Genomic DNA, 22,326 nt, shown 5'->3' on the forward strand with positions numbered 1-22,326 from the left:
CGGGACTGAGAAATAGAACACCCCTTTTCTTTGGAGTTGGCTTAGGAGTTGGTTCAGGAATTGGATCAGGAATTGGATCAGAAAGTGTCCAATTATTTTCATTAGTCAACATATTATTCAATAAAATTTCAGCTTCATCTGGTGTTCTTTTCCTAAAAACACAACCAGCACAACTATCCAGGTGATCTCTGGAAGCATCGGTTAGTCCATTATAAAAGATATCAAGTATTTCATTTTTCTTAAGAGGATGATCAGGCAAAGCATTAAGTAATTGGAGAAGCCCCCCCCCCAAGCTTGTGGGAGAATCTCTTCTTCAATTTGCAGAAAATTATATATTTCCCTTAAAGCAGCTTGTTTCTTATGAGAGGGGAAATATTTAGCAGAGAAGTAATAAATCATATCCTGGGGACTACGCACACAACCAGGATCAAGAGAATTAAACCATATCTTAGCATCACCCTTTAACGAGAACGGAAATAATTTAAGGATATATAATAGTGAGTTTTCTCATCATTAGTGAACAGGGTGGCTATATCATTTAATTTAGTAAGATGTGCCACAACAGTTTCAGATTCATAGCCATAGAAAGGATCAGATTCAACCAAAGTAATTATATCAGGGTCAACAGAGAATTCATAATCCATCCAAGATTATATTTCATTCTAGCATAAGCAGGATCATATTTCATTCTAGCATTTAAAGTTTTTTGTTTCAACTTAGCTAATAATTTCTTAAGATCACTCCTATCATTGCAAGCAAGAAAATCTCTAGCAGTTTCTTCATCCGTAACATAGCCCTCTGGCACAACAGGTAATTCATATCTAGGGGAGAATCTTCATCATCACTTTCAACAATATTATCAGTTTCAATAATTTCATTCTCTCTAGCCCTAGCAAGTTGTTCATCAAGAAATTCACCAAGTGGCACAGTAGTATCAAGCATAGAAGTAGTCTCATCATAAGTATCATGCATAGCAGAAGTGGCATCATCAATAACATGCGACATATCAGAATTAATAGCAGAAGCAGGTTTAGGTATCGCAAGCTTACTCAAAACAGAATGTGAATCAAGTGCAGAGCTAGATGACAGTTCCTTACCTCCCCTCGTAGTTGAGGGATAAATCTTGGCTCTTGAATCTTTCAAGTTCTTCATAATGATAAGCAAATATAAATCCCAAGTGACTCAAAGAATAGAGCTATGCTCCCCGGCAACGGTGCCAGAAAATAGTCTTGATAACCCACAAGTATAGGGGATCGCAACAGTTTTCGAGGGTAGAGTATTCAACCCAAATTTATTGATTCGACACAAGGGGAGCCAAAGAATATTCTCAAGTATTAGCAGCTGAGTTGTCAATTCAACCACACCTGGAAACTTAATATCTGCAGCAAAGTGTTTAGTAGAAAAGTAATATGATAGTAGTGGTAACGGTGGTAAAAGGAACGGTAGCAAAAGTAATATTTTTGGTGTTTTGTAGTGATGATAACAATAGCAACGGAAAAGTAAATAAGCGGAGAACAATATATGAAAAGCTCGTAGGCAATGGATCGGTGATGGAGAATTATGTCGGATGCGGTTCATCATGTAATAGTCATAACATAGGGTGGCACCGAACTAGCTCAGTTCATCAATGTAATGTAGGCATGTATTCCGAATATAGTCATACGTGCTTATGGAAAAGAACTTGCATGACATCTTTTGTCCTACCCTCCCGTGGAAGCAGGGTCCTATTGGAAACTACGGGGTATTAAGGCCTCCTTTTAATAGAGTACCGGACCAAAGCATTAACACATAGTGAATACATGAACTCCTCAAACTACGGTCATCACCGGGAGTGGTCCCGATTATTGTCACTTCGGGGTTGCCGGATCATAACACATAGTAGGTGAATATTGACTTGCAAGATAGGATCAAGAACTCTCATATATTGATGAAAACATAATAGTTTCAGATCTGAAATCATGGCACTCGGGCCCTAGTGACAAGCATTAAGCATAGCAAAGTCATAGCAACATCAATCTCAGAACATAGTGGATACTAGGGATCAAACCCTAACAAAACTAACTCGATTACATGATAAATCTCATCCAACCCATCACTGTCCAGCAAGCCTACGATGGAATTACTCACGCACGGCGATGAGCATCATGAAATTGGTGATGGAGGATGGTTGATGATGACGATGGCGACAGATTCCCCTCTCTGGAGCCCCGAACGGACTCCAGATCAGCCCTCCCGAGAGAGTTTAGGGCTTGGCGGTGGCTCCGTATCGTAAAACACGATGAATCCTTCTCCCCGAAAGTGAATATATGGAGTCAGGGTTGAGGTCGGTGGAGCGTCAGGGGGCCCACGAGGCAGGGGCGTGCCCCCCACCCTTGTGGACAGGTGGAGCCCCCCTGACGTAGATCTTCCTTCCAGTATTTTTTATGTATTCCAAAATAATTCTCCGTTGATTTTCAGGTCATTCCGAGAACTTTTATTTCTGCACAAAAATAACACCATGGCAATTCTGCTGAAAACAACGTCAGTCCGGGTTAGTTCCATTTAAATCATGCAAGTTAGAGTCCAAAACAAGGGCAAAAGTGTTTGGAACAGTAGATACGACGGAGATGTATCATTCTCCACCAGCCGCTGAATGGCTACAGCTACACCGGCGACCTGAAGGGGAAGGGGCCGGCCTGGAAGTGGTGAAGATCTGCCTTTATTCAATTTAATTTCAAGTTTTAGATGTAGTTTCAAGTTGTATGTTGTTTATGTGAACTTTGGTGGTCATTTGAACATACGGCCTTTTGGTGAAAGTGTGCTTGCCTATGTATGTTTGCTGATCTACGTAGTTTGATCAACGTTGCATAGTTTAGTATGGATATAGGGGATCGGATATGAGATACACGGATGTGGACGACGCTATTTGAGAACTACCTGTTCACTACCCGCGGACGCGTCCAGGCGTGTCCGCGGGCATTTGAGATGTTATATTTGTCCTTCGCAGTTGTAGATGCTCTAAAAAGGGTGACGAAGAGGAGGACCTTCTATTCATTAACAGGTGGGGCCCACGTCTCATTTGTCACATCAGTCGGTCAAAAAATTCGGTCTTCGCCATGTCAGCCCAACAAGTGGGACCAACTTATCATTTTTGTTGTTTTCACAGCTTATGAGACAATCAGTGCTCTCCATTATAGGTTAGGCCAGAGTTAATGGTTTTTTTTGTGCCTTAACATAAGTACGATACCAAGTTGTTACCTTAATCTTAGTTGTGATGGTTTTGAGTAAATAACTCTAAGTGTGTTTCCCGCAAAAAAAATTCTAAGTCTGTTTAACACTCTTTTAAGGTGCGAGTTGTGTGGGGAAGTGCATGGATGAACCCGGGTACATATGAACCCACTTCGGAAAACATATTTCTAAGAGAAAAATTCACTACATGTCATGGTTTTGTCACGGGAGATGTCCTCGTGAAAGGACTTAGTCGTGGAGCCATCGCTACGGGTTAGCTTAAAGGGGTTAAACCGGACAAGGGACACGAGAGTTTTATACTAGTTTGGCCCCTTACGATGAAGGTAAAAGCCTATGTCTAGTTGTGATGGGACTGCTGGGGTTTCGATGACCAGGGAGTGAATCCGCTTTGCCTGGCTCTCGAGTTGTTGTTGTGTGTTGTCCCTAAACCGCCGTCGGGTCATCCCTTTATATACATAGGTCGACGCCCGTCGGTTTACAGAGTCCCGAGGCTGGATCATCAACATGTCCAACTCGGTCTCTATCTCTCCTATCTTACAATACAAGTTACATGATAATGCCGGTTTACATCTACAGGCCTTAATCCGCCTTTGGGCATTGGGCCTTCGTAAAGCGCCACCATCCTTGGCCTTCATGGGATTCTAATCTTCATAGAGTTAACCCGGCCACTCTTGGCCGGTTTACGTCCAGTAGTAATATCCCCAACATTAGGCCCCAGATTGATTTGAACTTGTTCATATCAATCTTTCAACACTTAGAAAAATTCTTTCCCTTGCACCTCCGCATAGATCTTGTAAACCGCCCTGACATGATCCTCCGGATTTGTGGTAAACCGCCGTGATGTCATATATTCATTGAAGCCGAAGATGCCTTTTATTAATGAGCATCCAACCATCAAAGCGTTAAAGATCCATTTTTGAGCTCCTCGATTCTCGTGCCTGTCGATTATCTCTTCGCCTTATAAATAGCGCTGAGACCCCTTTTTCTGTTTCCTCCGCTAGCTCTTCATCTCTTCTTCCTCCTCGCGATGTCCCTGCGCCCGAACGCCGCCGCCGTCGTCGAACTTTGCCCCTGCCTCATCGTCGGCCGCTGCATCGACCTGACTAGACCAGAAAAGTGTGGCGCATCTCCTCCATTCCTGTAACACTGGTAAGCCCTCTCTCTTTCTGCCCTAGATCTTCGCCATTAGGGTTTGTATTCATCGGAGTTCATCGAAGTTCTAGAGTTGCTCTTCCTTGTTCTTCTTAGTAGCATCGTAGGCTAGTCTTAGATCTGCTTTAGCCCTTGCGCGACCGTAGCCAGAATCTCATTCTTCCTTATTAGATCACCCCTTTACATAGACAACAACTCTTCTGATTCTGACGAACTGGTTAAACACCTGAAGTTTGAATATATTCAAGTTTTCTGTCACCCCTTAGATCTGAAATCACCATATAAATCTATGAAACATGTTTCCCTCACTTAGATATTTTTAGATATGTATTCCTCACACCAATATAAGCGGTTTAACTTTTTGATGTATGATAATCCGGCAGGTACCATTAGTCCCCTTCTAAACCGCCGATTCATTTATACTCCGGTTTAATAAGATGCACGTACCTCTGCTTCTTTTCATTGCTTTGCCACTCATAAACACTCTGTCGTAGGCGGTTTATAACTTCCTCCGATTTATCAGTTTCACATGCTTGGATTCCTTTTCCCTCAACCTGTTGTACCTTATGCATCATCATTAATGAATCATAAATCGGCATTATGTTCTTCCCAGCTCTTCACTTGCAATGGCCAAACAGTTCTATTCCTGTAACTAGGTCCCTTCCCGGGTTACTGAGGAGCAACTGAACGGAATGGTCAAGATTGGCACCTTACCGAAGAAGAATGAGATCCGGTGGCGAGTTCCTGGGCTGGAAAATCCTCCTACCCCCAAACAGGGTGAAGTAGTGGTGTTTGTTGATCATATAAGACGTGGCTTTAAACCGCCCGGATCTAAGTTTTTTTGAGATGTACTTGCCAGCTTTCAGCTCCACCCTCAATACATTGGACCCAACTCAGTATCCAATATATGCAACTTTCAAGTTTTTTGTGAAGCGTACCTATAAGAAGAACCAACTGTTGAGCTGTTCCGGGATTTCTTCCATTTAAACCGTCGCACTGAATTTGTAGACGGGCCCAATACTGAACTTGGCAGCGTCTCTATTCAGAAAAAGGAAAGAGGTTGCGTTTTCTCATGCCAAACTTCACAGTCACCCAAAAGAGTGGAATCAAACTTGGTTTTATTGCAAAGACACCTCTCCTGAAGATGAGAACCCTCTGTTGGGTTATTGTGCTCACCGGCTTGCTAATACTCATCCACTTCCGCAATGACTAAGTTCCCAGGAACGGGCCTCGTACGCCCCTCAACTCGCCAAGCTTAGAGCCTTTATGGCCAACGGTTTAACAGGTGTGGACTTCGTCCGTTGCTGGATATCTTGGAGTATCCTGCCGTTAAGTCGCCGCGCCGGTTTAACGTGTGAGTACACTGGTGATGTACAAGACTCTCAACGTCATATCAATATTCAGCTAACAGATGAGGAAGTCACTGAATCTGTCAAGAAAATGTTGAATGAACCGGAAACTGTCTGCAGCAAGACCGGGTTAAGCCCCTTTTACACGCAAAACAAACCGCCCGCTGTAAGTATTGTCTGTACTTCCGCTTTACACCTGATATTTTTGGACTCTGCAGTCTTTGAATACCCTCTGCCCATTTTTAAACAGGGTGATGATCCATTCTGGAAAAAGAAACCTCAAGATAAAGCGGTAAAACATTCTCGTCCTAAGATGAAAGCCATCAAGAAAACCACAAAGAGGAAGGCACCTGAACGCATCGGTTTAGAGCTGGATGACGTCCCGGATGAACCGGACGCAGAGGTAGAACTTGATTCACTTGGTTCACTTTTCATGCATCTCATTGACAATGATATTTATCAGGAGGACGTTGAGGGAAGCCAAGCTGACGATGCAGAGGTAATTATCCTTTCCTCCGGTTTAGAATCTCTGCCGACACAAAAAATCCGTCAAGCAGTCCGGAAAGTAAGATTTTCTCACCCTCTTGCTCACTTGGACCCAAAATTTCTTTTGAAGAAGCAGCAGCACGAGGCTCGCCGCACAACCTGGCACAGCGGTCAAACGGTCACCTCATCGATATGCAGCCATGAGTGGATCCTTAGAATCCCAAGTGCCAGATACCTGCTGAGCCACCAGGTCCGAGTCACCGAAGCACTTAATTCGGCTTAAATTCATCTCCTTAGCCATCCGAAGGCCATGGAGCAAGGCCTCATATTCAGCTGCATTGTTAGTACAAGGGAACATTAAGCGGAGAACATAACAAAACTTGTCACCTCGTGGGGAAGTTAATATGACTCCATCCCCCGAGCCCTCCAATTGTCTGGACCCATCAAAATGAATAGTCCAGTACGTGTTATCCGGCTTCTCCTCTGGTGCCTGCAACTCTGTCCAATCATTAATGAAATCCACAGGTGCTTCTGATTTGATTGTTGTGCGACGCATATATTTTATCCCGTGAGGTCCAAGCTCAATAGCCCATTTGGCAATCTGGCCAGTCGCCTCTCTATTTTGGATGATATCTCCCAGAGGGGCTGAACTAACCACTATGATAGGATGACCTTGAAAATAATGCTTGAGCTTCCGGCTTGCCATAAAAACTCCATACACCAGCTTCTGCTAATGCGGATACCTCTGTTTTGATTCAATAAGCACCTCACTGATGTAATAAACCGGCCGTTGAACCGGATACTCCTTTCCGGCCTCCTTGCGCTCCACCACAATAGCCACACTAACAGCCCGGGCGTTAGCAGCCACATATAAGAATAAGTGCTCTTTATCAACTGGAGCCGCAAGGACCGGCAGCTCGGCCAACTGTCTCTTCAAATCCTCAAACGCTTTATCAGCCGCGTCACTCCAAACGAAATCATCCATTTTCTTTAGCATCTGATACAAAGGAATAGCCTTCTCCCCAAGCTGGCTGATAAACCGGCTTAAAGCTGCAATCCGGCCCGCTAAACGCTGAACATCATTGATACATGCCGGTTTAGCCTGGGACGTGATAGCTGGGATCTTTTCCGGGTTAGCCTCAATGCCTCTGTTGGACACCAGAAAACCCAAGAGCTTGCCTGCCGGAACACCAAAGACACATTTGGTCGGATTAAGCATCATCTTATAGACCCGAAGGTTGTCAAAAGTCTCTCTCAAGTCATCTATCAATGTTTCCTCCTTCCTGGACTTCACCACAATATCATCCACATAAGCATGGACATTGCGCCCAATCTGTTTATGAAGACAATTCTGAACACAGCAATGATAAGTCGCCTGGGCACTCTTGAGCCTGAAAGGCATAGACACATAGCAGAAGGCTCCAAAGGGAGTTATTGTCAGGACCCCGATTCTAAGTCACACCGATCTAGCCTGTAACACCTCATATGCACTTCTCTGCGCGGAGGATCCGACCCCCTCACACCGCGTATATCCCGATGGTCGTCTCGGTATTCGACCTCGAAATCAGGTCACCTTCGAGACCGTTTGCTCTATCCTTGCTATCGAACGTCATAAGTATGATGTGTCCAAAGCAGCCAAGCTAGCTCATTATGACAGAGACCGGGCCACAAGACATGACAACTATGCATGAACCCAATGTGCATACTTACGGGCACAGGCATACACTGAAATACAAACAATCCGAGCATAGAGATCGACCACCCACCCCAAACAACACCTGGCAACAACTCCTAGATCCCGCACCAGAACAGAGGCATGAACATCGGGCTAATATAGCAACTGGGCTAACAGGACTCCGAGAACAAGCCGGGGTTGTTGCAGACCATATGCAGCGACTTGCGCAGATCGATCATGCCGCGTGAACCCTATAGTCAGCCCGATGTGACAGCAACACAAAGGAACGAAGTGAATCGTATCAGCAGGCCGGGACAACTCCCAACAAACGCCCAAGTCAAAGGCTCCCGACAGCCGAGAAAGTCTCGTGCATGGCCAACCATCAGCCCCACGCACCACCCCGCAACTACCGCTCCACAGGGCCAAAACACAAAACACCGACCATCACCAGCAAAAACGCTAGAACAGACTACCGCGAATTGAACTGGCAAGGTCCGCAACTAAGTGAACGCGGACACACCGGCACACCTAGCTCAAGTCGCTCCCTCGCGAAAGCACACAGCCGAGCAATATCGACGCCCATATAAGTCTCCAACGATAAAGATGAGACAAGAGACCGTACAAGAAGGTCTTACTAAACCAGCATAGTAAATAAACAAGTCCTAACGAGCATCTCGTCGCCGTGTACGCCACAGAAACAATGCCCAACGCCATCTACCCAATGCGATACGCCAATATTCGCCAAATATGTCAGCCAACGTTCAACAAAGCATGGCAGGATCACACACAAGCGAAACTTCCCAGACTCAGAGGATTCTTTCATCTAGTGCTCGAGGAGTTGACGCATATTACAAACAGCGCCGCAATCTGCAGCCGAACCCAACAAAGAGTACGGCCAAGACATACCACAAGCTCGCCCAAAACAGCACACCTGCGGAGCTGTATTGTCTCTGATCGTAACAGCACAACTACATCAAATGAAGAAGCGTCCGGAAGCCGCGTCCTCGTGTCAACACAGACCTCGCAAGGGTACAAAGATCGTAATGCCTCCAAGAAGCGACGTAAAACAAAACTAAACGTTCAAAGAGGCCACGTGTGAGAATTACTCCCGACAGAGACTGACGTACCTCTCGTCACAACATGAAATCCTCCTAACAAAACGTGTATGCTAACAAAACTGATAACTCCCATTGCAACCAGACGGGTTACCACGAGAACTTAACCCCACAGTACACACCACTCCCGGTACCGGTCAACCAACGGGGGATGGTGGAGTATTACCATGAGCGCACGAGCACTGCCACCCGCTTGAGCCTCAGCTCGTGTACCTGCGTAACTCATCGACTGCAAGCCATAACTATTATAGAGAGGAAGTGAGCGCAGAAGCGAGTCCACCCAAACTATCACACCATTACACAACTCAACAAAAGCCACCTACCTGACAGACCGACTCCCGTCTCCCGGCTGAGCCGCCGCACAAAATAGCACTCCCACGCACTCTCTCGTGGTGCCGGTAATATCAAACCAACGAAGCTCCCATACACTACTATACACTTAGATACTACCATGAACTGATGCCAGATACCAACGTTTACCATATCGAAAGCAGAATAACAAAACAAAAATAAGAATAGCCTGCGACCTACTTCGAAGTAGATAGATTGCCTAAACCCTAATCAGGCAGTATAGCTACTTATTAAACACTACGGCTCTCGCCTAGACAAGATATAACATCGCCATAAACATTACCGCACGCTAACATCATACAAAGGCAAACCCATGTCAAACAAGCGAGAACAACCGCGGACAAGAGAGATACGCACCTACAACGCACCTGCTAACCCTACCACAGACCAAGTCTCCCTGCGATCCAGGCTTTCCTCGACCCTCTTCGCGAATCCAAACCCCAGGAAAAGAACACGCAAGGCAGTGGCCGTGGCCACCGGCTGTCCCGCTCCACGGCCAGCCGGACAACGCATGTCGCTAGCCCTGACCGCCGCGACGCCCCAGCACGTCTCCCAAGCAGCCCACCATCCGCAGCCCTCTGCACAAATTAGGTCCAGGCCCACCCGCTGCGGCACACCTGTGCTCCTGGAGACTCCTGCTCCTCAAGGCCGCAGTCCTGCCCCCTGTGACCGGGGTGCGCGCAGCCTCCTGGGGTCAGCAGCCCCTCACCCATAACACTACCCACCGAGCAGGCCACCCCCCCTCAGGCGACACCACCTAGAACTCCTCTAGTTCGCAACTCCCCTGGCAACGAGAGATGTCCACACCCGCAACCGAAACGCCCAAGCAAGCCTTCGCATTAATAACCCGCGAGAGGAGCAGCCGACCACCCAGCAAGCCGCCAGCTCTGCATCCGGCAGGCGGCGCGTGGGAGCGCAGGCAGCACCCGACGCGTTCAACCCAGCCACAACGGCCACCCGGTCGGCCCGCATGTTGTTGAGGCGCATAGTAAAAACTCCTGTTGCAGCGGTACTCTCCCACATCATGACTCGTCTGCCGCTTCGAGCTGCGCCCTCTGAGCCGTGTCGCGCAATGAGCCACCCATGACCGATGTAAGACCTTCCATCTCATCTGCCATCCAGTGTTCCTACTCAGCTCATGCGCCGCCATGTCTACACCGCATGATCGTCACGTCCGAGGACGGTATCGTCCTCGAACACTCCCAGGAGCGCTCGTACACACTGTTGCCTCCAGCATCACCAGGTTCGACAGCCTGCGCATTGAACTCGTTGAAGCTCACGACATTCTCGCCTATTCTTAGCGCCCGATCGGAAGGATCACACCGTGTACATCTCCAAGCTCTCGACGGCCGCGGTACGTTACGTCCAGGGTGCGATGACAATCAAGTCAATAAGGCCTACGCCGCATGACGGCACCAATCCATGTCGCTCTCCAACCAGCGTACTTGCCTACTCATTTGGGCGTCACCAGCTACCGTAGAACGCAAACACGTTGCACAAAGTGCGGTGACCCCTTCATTCTGAGTTTACTGGGTGGGCAATGATCGGCCAAGGCGGGTGCGCCGCAGATTGCGAGAGGTACCGGCGGGGTTTTCAAGCTACCCGACCGCAGCATGCGCAGCATGAGGGCAGTTGAAATGTTGTTGTCCGTAATGTAGTCTAAAGGAGCTAGCAAGGACCTTGAACGAGCCAGTGGGATTTCGTATCGGTGACAATCCGAACACATGGGGGTTCTCGTTCGTTGTCACAACCCCTGCACTTCTGAAAGACCATCTAAGCTCCTCTCCATCGGTGTCATCGGGGCAAGAACTCATTCGTCCAAGGGCCAGCTTACGAACGTCGGGTATTCTAGGACTCCCGAGTTAAACAGTTGTTAAGCCGCCAAACACTGACAAATGATTAGGGATAAATCATGCAATGCGCAAGTCTATGTGACTGCGATGGATTCATGATTCGATGAGCCATATCGCTGTTGGGATTCGTAGACCGCTGTCAAGTGATTCGCATCCTAGCTAACATGATTCTATTGACAATTGCAAGTTCGAATGGGTATGCGCTGTAAATCATTTTCTGGAAATTAAATATTATGATTCAAATGGTACCAACTCACTTCATACATCATGAATTCAATTATTAGACCCTCCGCCCCAATATCATATTTGTTTGTCTCCAAAATAGGGATTACAGACATTTGTGTTCATCCAAATTGACACATCGCAAATAGAGTGAACGATAAGGATTCGTAGTAATTGCCTTGAATGTTTGCGAATAAATTTATCTCTAGGCAAAAATATAAATAAAATCATTCAAATTATGAGAGAAAAAAAAAAAAAATTAGAAAAAAAAAAAAAAAATTCAAAAGGAATCCCGATCCCTGTACCATTGTCACTGACCAGCGACTTATAGATTATATCTCTTCATGCATTCTTTAGAAGAACTAGTTTTAGATGGGCGATTTTCCTGGAATTTACCTTGAATTGAACCTTAAACATCCAGAGAAATGAACAAGGGGGTTTGCTTGCCTGGCACTTCTGAAGATATTATAGCTCTTCATCGGTGTCATCGAACTCATCGTCGGAAGCACGTCTATCGGGGGGAACAATCACCGGCAAACACAAAAAGAATATAATCAATGCAATGCACAATATGATGCATGATCATGACATGGCAATATGCTGTGATTTGAGCTAATGCATCTAGCTATGATTTAAATGAAGTTGGTTTGAATACATGATTCAAATTCCAACTCCATATATGATTATTTAAATGCCCTTTATTTGTTTTGTCCAAAATAGAGGACAAACATTGTTCAAACATGCATGAAAATGGTACAGATGGATTCCTTGAATTTTTCTGATAATTTTTCATATATAAATCTTTCATTTGGAGTTATAGATAATTTCTATGATTTTTAGAAGTTTTGGGCATTTTCTGGAATTTCCTGAATAAACTTAAATCCAGAAAATGATTTATAGCGTCAGCATTGTGCAAGCATGATGTCAGCGAGTCAACTGACGCTGACCAGGTCAAACCTGACGACCGGGTCCCACATGTCATTGGCTCACTGTTAACTGGGAGTTAATCCCGTGTTGACTGGGATTTGACCCGCTGCGGGCCCGCCTGTCAGTGTCTGTTAGAGAGGGATTAGTGGTGATTAGCGCCTAACTAAGCGACCACGTCAGCCCGCCGGAGTTCGGCCGACGGCGACCTCAACTGCGGCGGAAACTCGCCAGAAAAACAGCTACAGGGCTCGGTTTTGCACGTGGTTTGCGTCTACGGATAGCTGAAAGTGCGCCGCATCCAACTGGGCGAGCGACAGTGGCTGGGGTGGCCTATACTCACCGGAGACGAGCCCGCGGCGGCGGCTGGAGTACGGGCTCGACGGCTAAGACACTACGGTGCATGCGAGGTCGAACGGACGGCAGTTCCGGGCTCCTGGGAGTGTTCTGAGGACGATAGCGTCCTCGGATGCGACATGCGTGGGCTCTCGCCATGACAGTGACATGGATGGCAGCGAGCAAGCTTTCGGTCATGGTGGGGCTACGGCCTAGAGGGCGAGCGCGGCCAGGGGAGAAGGGGGAGACGACGCGGGTGCTCACAGCGCGTCCGATGGCGTCGTCGGTGAGGTCAGGCGCGGTCGGGTTGCTGCGAATCAAAGACGACGACTGCCGGTGCAGAGGATGAAGATGAGCTCGATGGCGACGATGGGCTGCTCCCGCGCTCGGGGTCTTCGACTTGGAGAAGCTCTGGTCCAGGGCGGTGCTGCTGGACGTGGCGGTGGAGCTAGGGGTGGCCGAAGAGGGCGGTGGCAGCAAGCGGCGGCGGCGGGCGCGCTCGGGCAAACGAGAGAGGGAGCACCAGGGGAGAGGAGAGAGCTCGAGGGAGAGTGAGAGGGGTCGAGCGGTTCGGGATGACGTCGGGGCATTCACCCACGCGTCCAGGGGCTCGGCGGTAAGCAGGAGGAGGCGTGGCGCCTCGCGCGCGCGTGCGATGTCCCGCCTCTGCCTACTGGCAGAGGTTAGGGATGACTTGCAGGGGCCAGCTGGGCTGGGCCGGCTTGCTGGGCCGCAGGTAAGGCCAGGTAAGTGCTCTGCCTTTCTATTTTCTGTTTGTTCTGTTTTCTATTTTTTTGAAGTTTGTTTTAAGTTTGGTTTTCAAACAAACCAATTTTTATGCTTCTGAAAATTATTATGTGCACTTAGGAAACTAATTCAGAGCCACATGCAAAATTTCAAAATTATTGGGCTTATATCTATTTTATAGTAAATATAAATCCAAATCAAATAGCTAGTGATTTAATTCAAATGCCCAAGAATAATTATTTCTGTGATTCCAAAAATATTGGTTTGAGTTATAGCTCTTGCCAATATTTTTAGAGGTTAGCAGGAACATTTTGTTGGGCTCATTTGAAACAATTTTTAATGTTGATCATTTTTGTAAAAGACTTGTGAGGCTTTCCACTTTCCCCAATTCAACTTTCAATAAAATTTAAACATGATGCAACAAGATCAAGCAAGGAAAACAGGGGCTGAGCTAGGGCTGTGACAACTCACCCCTACTAAACAAGAATCTCGTCTCGAGATTCAAGACGTGAGGTAAGAAGACAGAGGGGTCATAAGGCTAACACAATCTTCATGATCCGATTGCCCTCATCGAAGATGTTGATTCATTGCTTCAAATTGATCTTGTCTGCCTTCTGGATCTTCATCCAACACGATGACGACAGAAGAAACTCTATAGGAATCGATCTTCTCGAAGATCAAACAACTCACGATCAACTTATGGGGTGAGATGTGGGAACATCTCTCGAGCTGAGACACAAAACACATATCGAGAGGGGAGGAAAGAAACAAATGACGAGGTTTCGATCTGGCAGGCTACAATTCCCCACTCGAATAAGATGGAGCATGAATTTCAAAGTAGCAAGGAGATATTTGCCATGATTTCACAACGTGATACCTTAAGGAAGGTGACTCGTAGAATTATCCCCTTAAGTGGCAAAAAGAATTACTTTTGATACAAGGATCATTGAAACTCTTTATACCAGCCTAAGGCAATTTACGAACGATCGTTTGACGGAGTACGGAAGAACGACATGCTCGGGCTAGAATGGATGATGTGGACTACCTTGTTGAAGACAACATAATGGATGATTTTGCTTATCATCAAAAATGGATGGGACCCATGGTAGGTCCGCTTTTGATGATGATCTTGGACAACAACTGCTGAGAAGGCGGATCATTGTGAAAGGGCACAATGGTGGGTGCAAGCTGGGGACAAAATGCAAATGTTGGGATTGATTATAGTAACTGGGGAGAACCCAATAGTAGAGAGATATTCCACTATCGGAGAGGTTATAGCATAACCGAGGAAACTGAAAGCATATCCCAATTAATGCCGACGATAAATCCTAGTGATTTCGCATGCTCTCAAGAACTTGAGCATTCCCATATTCAACAAGTTTTACTAATATCCGTGCCGAGGATCCTGGCAACACATCATACTACCATGATAAACGGTGATGGAGGATGCAGATGCAAAGAAGGACATCACTTTCTCAGATTTTTCCTTAGCAATGCCAAAGAAGCAAATCTGGATGATTGACCGAGAGACATTTAGCACTCCGCTTCTAATGTTCTCCTTGATGTACTAGGTACCATGATCAATGCTTAAAAGCATCAACATGGCCATCAAGTAAAGGTCGGACTTCGGGAGCACAAAAATCCATAAGGAACAACTTGTGGAATAAGTCATACGACATCCTCATGGGAAGTGACCAAATGGCTTAATCAAGATACTACAATAATAGTGCTTCCAGCTAGGTGCGTCCACTTCACTGGAATCTATATCATAGTTCTTGGAAGAAGTTTCAACCATCATATCTGCCTGAGATTCAAATCTGGTTGGTAACAGGATAATTCAGACAACATGTCTGGAAAAGAAAGTTTGCAACACAATTCGACGAGATGGAGTTGCGAGATTCTCGGGAAATGAACTACGATAGCAAGCTCCAAAACATGAGCTGATTCTGCTACATACATGTGAGCACACTGTCCTAGACAAGCATGACCACATAGTAGTCTTATATTAAAACACTACCGAGTTCTGGTTGGGAACCATCATTGAAGATAACGAGGTCTTGTGCATGTCTGTCTGGGCCCTTCGGGAATAGCAGTTGAACTTCTTATCCTTGAACAAAATCAATCAGTGGCTTTGTGTGCTAGGAATACATATGGAATGGAGATGATAAATCTATCAAACCATAGAATACTTCGCACATGCGTGACTGACTTGGGATGATTCCAAAGGAAGCAAAAACAAACTTTCTCGAATTCACGGCGGCAACTTACATCAGATACACGTGAATTAGAGGAAGTCACTTCTCTCATCCAAACATATACCTCAGGGATGGGACTCGAAGGCATTGTTTACAAAGTTTCCAACACTAGCTTAATGTCCAGAAAAATCATGGAGAAAATAAGGATGTTATCGATGGCCTCAACAACAATTTATCCAGTTTTCCATATAAGTGGAATTCCATAATTATGTGAACAAGATGATAGTATTGGTCAGACCCAAGGATATAATGGTGTATGCTCGAGAAAACAACCACGAGTAAGACAACATTACGAGCATCATTGGTTCTGATTTGATTTGACGATAGCCCATGCTCAAATCAAAGACTGGATAAGACAATAGGCCCAACAACTGATCACAGGGACCAATCGATGAAGATATATTTCTTCAACTAACACACAACACAAGGATATCCCTTTGAAACGAACTAAATTATGTAAGCTTTTATCTTCCAACTCTCCAAGTTGTTGTTTATCTTAACCAACTAGCTCAGGGGTATCCATCACGGATTCTTGGAGAAGGAGTGGTTTACAAGAAACCAACTTGATCACGAACTCAACATAGCGGTCAGGTGACAACCTGGTAACACTTCTGAGAAGATATTCGGAAAATCACGAACCACCGATATGTTACTAAGCTCGGGAACAATCTTGCTTTTCAAGGAAAAACGATGTGATCAGAAGAGCGAGGGATTGACACAATCTTAACTCATTGATCGAAGGGTGCAGCAAGAAAATGGACTAGATAGCACAATCAATCTTAGAATAGTGGTCCAAAATCCAACACGCTAAGAATGTATTATTGTCCGTTAACTACCAAGCAACACGGTTGCTAGGAGTATTGATTTCACACCTGACGATTCACTTGTCGGCATTCCGGTTGCGACAACACGACACCGAGGAATGAATAATGATGGCGAGAAGTATCATTACGTCAAGAATTCATAAGAGAAGGTGCAATTCTCATGACGTTCCTGACATAAAGTGGGTAATACTTCAGGGTAGAATAGACCAAAAGCTTGATTGCATTTGATCTGCAGAATACAACTGCTTTGACTCAATCCTGGAAATGGATGAGGTACTAGAGCTTGTTTCTCCTAGTCATTCTGAAATAGAATGGCTTAACGAACCACAAGAATAATAAGCATCGATAACACAGATGCACAATTACTCCTGACTATCAATTGATAGACGATGGTCGAAATACAAATGAAGAGGGACAACTCAAGAGGGCATATATCTTTCTGAGTTGTGGATGCATAGATTAATATGTCAAACCAAGTTCAACAGGTTTCTTCCAGATAACCCATGCAGGAAGGTAGAACTGGCGTAATCACAATTATGAATGCAAAACTCCTCAAGAGTACTCTGATTGTGAGCTTTTGGTTCAACGAACTTCTGCCTTAATGGTTCATGGTACTTGGAAGAACGAAATACCATGGACCTCGAGGACTATCGCAAATGTTACTAATATCCTAAAGCAACTAACAAACACTATCAACATGAAGTAAGTAGGGTGAATCTCGGGTTCAAGAACCCAGGAGTAGAATACCTACTACTAAGTAGCATCGCGGGGTGCTCTCGAGAATGGTGGCCAGAATCATCACACTGGGAATATAAAGCATTGCTAGATTACTGGGTGGTACTCTAAGATACCCTATCATCACAAAAATAGTTCCAACATATATATCGAGGCAATGAAGTACCTCAACACACTCGTTAGTGTGGCTAATCTGGCCCAAAGGAACATCGGGAATGGAAAGAAGGGATTTGCAAATGCATCAGACTATTTAGAAACCTGGGATGACTCGGACAGCATAACGGCTGTAAATGCTCAAAGATATTTGAGTCATCCTGCAAAATGATGGCATAGCCACTCAACATCACAATAACAAGGTTCTGAGGCCAGCTATGAACAAACGAAAGTAGTAGAAGCTGAACTGAGACTTGAACTCAACAATCCTAGGCAACTACGGTTTAGTAACACGTCATCCTGAGAGATAGAAGAGAAGCCTAGTACTTAACCCCGTAGAAAAGATAAGATGACTCAGATCAGAAGGTCGTTAGGATAAGGAGTAAAAAGAGCCTTACGTTCCCATCCACAATCAATTCCCTTATATAACTAAAGCATTTCTAGACTCAACTTCGACCAGCTTGGCTTGGTAATCCTACAGGTAGTCAGCCTCTGATACCAAAGCTGTCAGGACCCCGATTCTAAGTCACACTGATCTAGCCTGTAACACCTCATATCACTTTGCAGCCTCACGCACGGTATTCCCACGGGTGTCGCCTTACCATGGCCCGGGACCGTTTGCGCCTTTTGGCTCACGTATATGATAGTGTCGCTAGCATCCATATGACAGAGAACCCGGGCCGACATGACTAGTCGTGAACCCAAAGTTGCACTAACTTATGGGGACAGGCATACATGAATCAACATCGAGCATGTTGGTCAGCAGTGTGTGAATCCGAGATGTAGCACTGGGCTAACAGGACTCCGGGAACCCGGGCTGTAGCTGGCTAGGCAGGACTCCGGATGTCACCGCGTGACATTTCCCCGAAGGGACAGACACAGGAACGAAGTGAATCACACGCAGGCCAGTCAAGTGCTCCGAAGCAGTAGTGCTGGGCTAGCAGGACTCCAGTGAACCGGGCTGTAGCGGACTACTATGGCTCATGGAAGCACAAGACTACATTTCCCATAAGAGAGGCTACTAAGAATAAACAACTAGGTTGTCGGATCCCACACATACCAAGCATTTCAATCATACACACAATATGCTCAATATGTGCAATACAACATGGCATCACAACAAGACTCTACGACTCAGAGTATTATTCATTAGGCTCCGAGGAGCGAGATATTACAAACATGGGTCTCATGACCCAACATACAGAGCATACAAGCAACAAGCACATGCGGAAGCTTAACTTGTCTGAGTACAGACAACTACAAATGAAGAAGGCTCAGAAGCCTGACTATCTACAAGACCCTCCCAAGGGTACAAGATCGTAGCTGAGGTAACAAGCTAAACGTCAAAGTCCACGTGGAACTACTAGCGAGACTGAAGTCTCTCCGCAAAACATAAATTAAGCAAACGTGAGTACAAATGTACCCAGCAAGACTTACATCAGAACTAACTACACATGCATCGGTATCAACAAAGGGGGTGGTGGAGTTTAACTGCAGCAAGCCAGCTTTGACTCAGTGGCTAACCTGAACTACGACTGCAAGTAACTCTTTTGAGGTGGCGCACACGAGTCCACAAATTCACCATACCAATACACCACTATGGATCCGCTCCCGTCTCCCTGCGAGAACGCCATCCATAGCACTCACGCTTATCTTGTGAGTTTTAGAGTATCCACTTTCACTTGTCTATGAACTATGCAAGGGGTCCAAGTTTCCATATCCGAGGAATCCGGCTATTCGAATAGATAATGATAACCCTGCAGGGGTGTACTTCTTCACACACGCTCTCGCCAATTATCGCCATGTACACGTCATGTACCTCGGCAACCTTCAAGTGGAAGCCGGGCGAGGGAGTTGGCCACGACCTGACTAACCAACAAGTCTCTAGTCCAGGTTTATCGCCTATTCGGGTTCCATCCGCAAGGAGATCTGGCCGGGGTGTCGCTCACGGCCCCAAACGATGTGTGCAGGGTTCCCAAGCCCACCATCCGGGTGCCACTTGGTACACCGTGCCACTGTGCCTAGTCTGTCCCAAGCCCACCTGTACCGGGTGCCACTTGGTAGACTACTAACACTACCTACAAACACCAGAAACTAGTTGCAACTCCTGGACAGAGATCGAGTTGATTAATAAGCCGAGAGGGGCCGAGTTACCGGAACCCAATGTGTGGTAGTAACTGTTCATGGATCACAAACACAGAACTCAGTTCCTGAGGATGGCTGCAATGAGACAACCCACCATGTACTCCTACATGGCCTCTCACCGCTACCTTTACCAAATCGTGTTCACACACTTAGCTCACACACAGTAGGACATGTTCATCACCATTCCAATTCATTCCCGATGAATCATACCTGACTCAACTCTAAGCAGTAGCAGGCATGACAACAAGCATGAATGAGTAGGCACATCAGGGCTCAAACAACTCCTACTCATGCTAGTGGGTTTCATCTATTTACTGTGGCAATGACAGGTCATGCAGAGGAAAGGGGTTCAACTATCGCAGCATGCAACAGTTGAAATGTTGTTGTCCTAATGCAATAAAGGAGAGCAGGAGCGAGAGAGTGGGATTGTATCGAAATGAACAAGGGGGTTTGCTTGCCTGGCACTTCTGAAGATATTATAGCTCTTCATCGGTGTCATCGAACTCATCGTCGGAAGCACGTCTATCGGGGGGAACAATCACCGGCAAACACAGAAAGAATATAATCAATGCAATGCACAATATGATGCATGATCATGACATGGCAATATGCTGTGATTTGAGCTAATGCATCTAGCTATGATTTAAATGAAGTTGGTTTGAATACATGATTCAAATTCCAACTCCATATATGATTATTTAAATGCCCTTTATTTGTTTTGTCCAAAACAGAGGACAAACATTGTTCAAACATGCATGAAAATGGTACATATGGATTCCTTGAATTTTTCTGATAATTTTTCATATATAAATATTTCATTTGGAGTTATAGATAATTTTCTATGATTTTTAGAAGTTTTGGGCATTTTCTGGAATTTCCTGAATAAACTTAAATCCAGAAAATGATTTATAGTGTCAGCATTGTGCAAGCATGACGTCAGCGAGTCAACTGACGCTGACCAGGTCAAACCTGACGACCGGGTCCCACATGTCATTGTCTCACTGTTAACTGGGAGTTAATCCCGTGTTGACTGGGATTTGACCCGCTGCGGGCCCGCCTGTCAGTGTCTGTTAGAGACGGATTAGTGGTGATTAGCGCCTAACTAAGCGACCACGTCAGCCCGCCGGAGTTCGGCCGGCGGCGACCTCAACTGCGGCGGAAACTCGCCGGAAAAACAGCTACGGGGCTTGGTTTTGCGCGTGGTTTGCGTCTACGGATAGCTGAAGGTGCGCCGCATCCAACTGGGCGAGCGACAGTGGCTGGGGTGGCCTATCTCGTCGAAGACGAGCCCACGGCGGCGGCCGGAGTACGGGCTCAACGTCTAAGATGCTACGGTGCATGCGAGGTCGAACGGAGGGCAGTTCTGGGCTCCTGGGAGTGTGCTGAGGAGGATAGCGTCCTCGGATGCGACGTGCGTGGGCTCTCACCATGGCAGCGACATGGATGGCGGCGAGCAAGCTTTCGGTCATGGCGGGGCTATGGCCTAGAGGGCGAGTGCGACCAGGGGAGAAGGGGGAGACGACGCGGGTGCTCACAGCGCGTCCAATGGCGTCGTCGGCGAGATCGGGCGCGGTCGGGTTGCTGCGAATCGAAGACGACGGCTGTCGGTGCAGAGGACGAAGATGAGCTCGATGGCGACGATGGGCTGCTCCCGCGCTCGGGGTCTTCGACTTGGAGAAGCTCTGGTCCAGGGCGGTGCTGCTGGACGTGGCGGTGGAGCTAGGGGTGGCCGAAGAGGGCGGTGGCAGCAAGCGGCGGCGGCGGGCGCGCTCGGGCAAACGAGAGAGGGAGCACCAGGGGAGAGGAGAGAGCTCGAGGGAGAGTGAGAGGGGTCGAGCGGTTCGGGACGACGTCGGGGCATTCACCCACGCGTCCAGGGGCTCGGCAGCAAGCAGGAGGAGGCGTGGCGCCTCGCGCGTGCGTGTGTTGTCCCGCCTCTGTCTACTGGCAGAGGATAGGGATGACTGGCAGGGGCCAGCTGGGCTGGGCCGGCTTGCTGGGCCACAGGTAAGGCCAGGTAAGTGCTCTGCCTTTTCTATTTTCGGTTTGTTCTGTTTTCTATTTTTTTGAAGTTTGTTTTGAGTTTGGTTTTCAAACAAACCAATTTTTATGCTTCTGAAAATTGTTATGTGGACTTAGGAAACTAGTTCAGAGCCACATGCAAATTTTCAAAATTATTGGGCTTATATCTATTTTATAGTAAATATAAACCCAAATCAAATAGCTAGTGATTTAATTCAAATGCCCAAGAATAATTATTTCTGTGATTCCAAAAATATTGGTTTGAGTTATAGCTCTTGCCAATATTTTCATAGGTTAGCAGGAACATTTTGTTGGGCTCATTTGAAACAATTTTTAATGTTGATCATTTTTGTAAAAGACTTCTGAGGCTTTCCACTTTCCCCAATTCAACTTTCAATAAAATTTAAACATGATGCAACAAGATCAAGCAAGGACAACAGGGGCTGAGCTAGGGCTGTGACAGTTATGAAGGTTGTCTTCTCCTGGTCCTTAACTGCCATTTTAATCTAATGATAACCAGAATAAGCATCCAGAAAACACAAATGGTCACAACCCGCCGTAGCATCAATAATCTGATCAATATGCGGGAGAGCAAAGGGATCAGCTGGACAGGCCTTGTTCAAATCTATGTAATCCACACACATATGCCAAGTGCCATTTTTCTTAAGCACCAGCACCGGATTAGCTAGCCACTCAGGGTGAAAGACCTCCACAATAAACCCTGCTGCAAAAAGCCGGGCTACCTCCTCACCAA

The sequence above is a fragment of the Triticum urartu genome, chromosome 7 (assembly GCF_003073215.2).
Source record: "Triticum urartu cultivar G1812 chromosome 7, Tu2.1, whole genome shotgun sequence".
In the NCBI taxonomy this organism is placed as follows: domain Eukaryota; kingdom Viridiplantae; phylum Streptophyta; class Magnoliopsida; order Poales; family Poaceae; genus Triticum; species Triticum urartu.